The sequence below is a fragment of the Columba livia genome, chromosome 1, assembly GCF_036013475.1.
Source record: "Columba livia isolate bColLiv1 breed racing homer chromosome 1, bColLiv1.pat.W.v2, whole genome shotgun sequence".
Lineage (NCBI taxonomy): Eukaryota > Metazoa > Chordata > Aves > Columbiformes > Columbidae > Columba > Columba livia.
Genome location: NC_088602.1, coordinates 179,662,152 through 179,667,370, shown reverse-complemented (window position 1 = coordinate 179,667,370; position 5,219 = coordinate 179,662,152).

The window sequence follows — 5,219 nt, the reverse complement described above, 5'->3', positions numbered from 1 at the left end:
TTTATAGCTGTACTTGGCAGTTGAGGGGGTAAGAAATACAGCAGAGCCAGCAAGACTGTGAAGCTCTACCATGATAGATTTTACCTGGAGAAAGCACTGCAAAGCTGTCAATAGCTGCTTGTAAACAGTAGAGCTTGAAATAGGGAAAACATGTTTTTTTCCCTGTCAGAATGGCACAAAGCCTTGGCTGAGGCCTTTGCCTGGCCTATCCATCTGGCTGATGTGAGAAATGGGATATTGATTTTTCTTATACCATACTATCAGAATCTTAGAGGAGCCACAAAGCCAGCAAATAACACACAGTTTAGTATGCTCTAAGTGAGATGTTGGAAAACTTTTGCAACACAATCTTTTGATTTACCAAATGCAACTTAATTCATATTATTAACCAAATAAATATAGAACGCACACTGCTAGATTTGCTTCTGGTGAAAATTGTACCTAGGAACTGGCCTACACACTACAGCTTTCCATGTTACACATGATTTGTTCAGTAAAGGAAATAATTTCTTAGTTAAAAATAAGCTGTAAATCTGTGATTTTTCAGAATCACCCCATTAAATTAGAAACACAGTTGCTGCTCATTTCAAGCAAATGTGTACATCCAAATCCATTCTGTATCCTTGAAATCATCGTTCTCAGCACCCAGATTGGTCCCTTATCTAGAAAATAGTATACAAGAGAAAATCAGAGTAGAAAATTTCATATATTATCATTAAGAAATTACAAGGTAAAGGCAAGAGTACCTATAGCTACTTGCAAGAAATTAAGATTTCAATGTACAACAACATAAGATGCTTCATTCTTTCTGCTCAAAGTAGCTTACCTGTAAGAGCCAAAATAGAGAAATCTGAAGATCCAGAAACATTAGTGGGAAAGAGAAAGACATGCTGCTGGCTACAATATTTGGCATCAGTGAAAAGTTTGCATTATTTATCCCTGCTAGAGAGACACAGTATGTTGTGGTTTAGCCCAGCAGGCAGCCAAATGCCACACAGTCCCTCACCCACTCGCCCGCAGTGGGATGGGGGAGAGGAATGAAAAAAATAGTGACATTTGTTGGTTAAGATAAAGACAGTTTAACAAGAGATAAAGTAAAAAAACCTCACAACACCAAAACAATAAAAACAACAATAACAATACTACCACTAATAATAGAGTATACAAAACCGGTGATGCACAGTGCACTTGCTCACCATTCGCTGACCGATGCCCAGCTTGTCCCCACGCAACCATGTCCCCCAGCCAGTTTCCCAAGTTTATATACTGAGCATGACAACATATGGCATGAAATAACCATCTGGCCAGTTTGTGTCAGCTGTCCTGGCTGTGTCTCCTCACAGTTTCTTCTGCATCTCCTCGCTGGCAGAGCATGGGAAGCAGACAAGTCCTTGACTTTGTATAAACACTGCTTTGCAAAGACTAAAACATCAGTGTGTTACCAACATTATTCTCATACTAAATCAAAAACACAGCTACTAAGAAGAAAATTAACTCTACCCCAGCCAAAATCAGGCCACAGCAGGGTAAAACTTTCTTAATAAGCCAAAAAGTTCCGGAGGGCTGCAGCATCCCACTGGAGTCTTCTAATGATAGACCAGCACTCATGTCCTAAACATCTGTTCTGCTGACTGCCATTACTTTAAGTAGCCACTCTGCCTGTCTACATTTAAATAAGCAACTGGATAGAGAGGCTTATTTCAATTTCAGAAAGTGTTACCAGTGCGATGAACAAAACACCAGGAGGATGGCCACAGCAAAAGGCACGAGCTCAGGAGGAGCTGCATGCCCCAGGCCCACAGACCTTGTTCATCTCAAGGCCTGCAGGCTGTGAGGGGCTTTGTCTACAGCACATATGAGAATGTGGTGCTGCTCCTGACAAGTGACTTTCTAGGGTTTGTTTCAAAGCCAGCCAGCTCAGAAGTGGGAACATTCCTCAGTATTCCCCAAAAAGCAAACAGAAACACAGAATGAACCTGATTCTGCAGTCATAATGAGAAGAGGTAAAACAAGCAAAACCCAAGCCCAGCAATTAACATAAACAACCCTCACAATGAAAGCACAAGAGACAACCTTAATAATCTATCAGTATACAGGTATCTAATGTAAGGAAAATGTAAAAGCTACAGTACAACCGTAGCCCAGCACTAAGCTGAATCTCTGGAGTGTGTCCAACCATCTTTTCTGTGCTTCAGAGATTTTTGGTCAGGGCTGTGCACCCCGTGCCAGGGCCTGTGCTGCCTAACCAGGGTCTGTGGGTACATTCTGGGCACATCATGGAAAGACCTTCCCTCTCCTGCAATGTCACCAGGCAGTCTGCTATCCCTTCAAATCCTATGCCTTTTTGTTCTGGACCTCACAGATCCAGATTGGGTCTGTGTCCCGTGAAGGCAGGTGTGGACTCTCCATGCCTATACCACCTTGGGAATATCCACCCATCTCTGGATCACAGGTGGACGCAGGGGCTGAGGTGCCTCTTCTTAGCTGCATTGCATGACTGGGTTGTCTTTTCTGGAGGCTGGTCCTCCTGCCAAAGCCAAGGAAGAGTGAGGGCTTTCTTGGGAAAAGGGGGATAGAACTGTTCCATTTTTTTGCCTGAAATATTGTGTCCAAAACACTTGCTGCATCAATGAATAGCCCTTCTACTTTGTTTTGCTGTCTGAGAGAATATAACTGTTTAGCTACGACCTCTTCTGTCCTGGAAAGTTTCACAGGACCTTCTTCATTCTACCAAAGCATTTCCATTCTGTTTTAAATACTTATTACATCAATGAGAGGCTAGTTGTCAGTGCCAACAGAGTTTGTTACAACTGACTTCTAACTGCCCTTTGCTCCAGAATGCCCTACAGGATGTAGCCATGATAACCGTGTGAGATCCAACTGGGAGCCACTCTGAGCCAACAACCACCCAGCCTGCTCTTGACTAGGGGATGGTAGGGAGTGTTTGGTTACATGACAAAAGCTGCACACCCAACCGGAATCCCACCAAAGAACACTGCAGCTGGAGGAACCTCAATACCCCCCTACCCAGCTCTTTCTGGGTCCTCACAGGAGCCACAAACCCATGAAAGACTCATCCCCACAGCCCTGAAGGCATGACAGCAGGAGGGACTGCAATGTCCCAGTCAGAGACAGGAATCCCTGCTTGTTCCAGGGCTTTCCCAGCCCCACAGGCCAGGGGACACCCACTACCAGGAGTCAGCGAGGAGGCTCTCTGGGTCACCCATGGACTGGGGGCACTGCCTGTGGGGACAGATCTTGTTCTGGGGTGCATTTTGGGACTGTACAGGAATTATGATGGGGTATCTAGGGGAGGTAGGAGAAGAGGGATCACAGTGGTTTGAGGAGGAACAAGTGTGGGAAAACAACAGGAGAAGGGGAGAAAAGGAGTTGGTACTGTGCAAAGAGGCACTGGCCAGGATGCAGTCAGTCCTGATTTCTGACTAAACTCCACCTCTAGTGATCTTGCTGGGTGCGGGGCTCTCTGGGCTGTGTGCCTGTGTGTACAGGGGGCCTGAGAGCCAAGGATGGACCAGAGATGGGAGTCCCATGTGCCCATGGTGCCAACATGAGGTGCGATGAGGGTGCACTGTCAGTGCATGGCCCTGGCTAGTCCCGAGCTGGACCAGCTGGTGAGTGGGGCACATGGCCTAGGGGTCAAGGGGGGATGTCTCTGGCAGTGGGGCACCTAGAGGCATGGTCCGAGCCCAGGGAGCTATGGCAGTCTCACAATTCCCAGGCTGCTGGATTCAGCAAAGCTCTTACAGGGAGGACTGACTCCAGCCCTTGGTTTTAAGAGCTGAGCAAAGACATTCTCTGAGCACGTAGGTCAGGTCAGGCATAACTGATGAGATATTTGGTTTGGCTCCCACTCAGGCTTCAGCAGGAGGTAGGTGCTGAGCTGTTTAGCATATCTAGTCTGACACAAGCTAAGCCCAGTCTATTTGTTTGGGATGTATACACGTGTTTGCATGTGTCTCAGCTGCACATCCAAACAGCATATTAAAAAATATGTCAGGATGGTGCACTTTCAAATGAACATTTCAAACAACATAAGAAAGCGAAATGCCTTACACCTCCATGTCCTCTGGTCCAATGAAGGCACACCAGGAAGTTTTCTCACTATTTTGGGAGCCTGTATTCCCCAGTCTGGTGTTCCCCACTTCTATTGATTTGTGATGCCATTTTTTTTTCTCTTTCAGCTTTCAGATTCAGGCCTAGAAGTGTATTTGTTCAACTAGGTTTGGGGTCATAAATAATTGAAATGCACTAAGAAGTGGTAGTTTTGGTTGGCTGATTTATATAGTGAGGAGGGTAAAGTAGTTTTGACCTCTTGGCTCTATCTTTATCAAGTATATAACTGGGAGGCAAGAAAGAGGCTCAAAATCATTCCTCTACATGGAAAATGAGACACTTTTGCTTATGAAGACATGAGGTTGTTCTTCTAAATTGCCTCTCATTCATGCAATGCATAGTTTATGTATTCATCTTTTAACAGCCCTCTTGGCTTTTCCAGACATGCTGGATATTTCTCTGTGTCTTGTTTGGTTACATTTGGTTTTAGCGGTCAGAGAATACGAAAGCAATACAAGCCTAATGAGTGAAATCATTGTGCATACAGTGTCAGGAACCTTTGCAGATAAACTCCTGGAAGATAGAAAAACAAGAGCAGAGAAAGGAAAATGGAGGAGGAAAAATTCCCAAGCTGAGCCTTTGGTTTGTTTTCCTGTCCCACAAATAGCCCTCAAAGAGAGGTGAGAAGTCCTTCACACCGAAGTGAAGGAAATAAATTCCTTTGGTTTAAATGTCGTGTAGAATCAGCTCCCTTCTTGGTCACTTTTGCTGCCTGTGTGAGTTCATGCCCCCTGCAGGGTTCACTGCCTTTAATTGTCCCATGTCAGTGTAAATCACTTGTGACCAGAGAGGCAGGACCAGGTTCCTTACTTATCTGTTATCACCTGAACACGAGAAAGACTCTACCATAAGAGAAGCCACTATGATGCCACTGTTTCTGCTCATCTGCTCTGACCTAATGCTTTCAAATGTTTTATTATTTATGGAGAGAGTTTAGGTCTAGTGTAAAATATGTTGTTCTTTTTGAAAAATCAAATGACAGTATGTTAAGCATGAAATGGATGGAATTCTTTATATTTTTAGTTCTTGGTGTATATGATGAAATGCACTTTGCATCAGTCCTTGCAGCCCTTAGTGTCAATTTT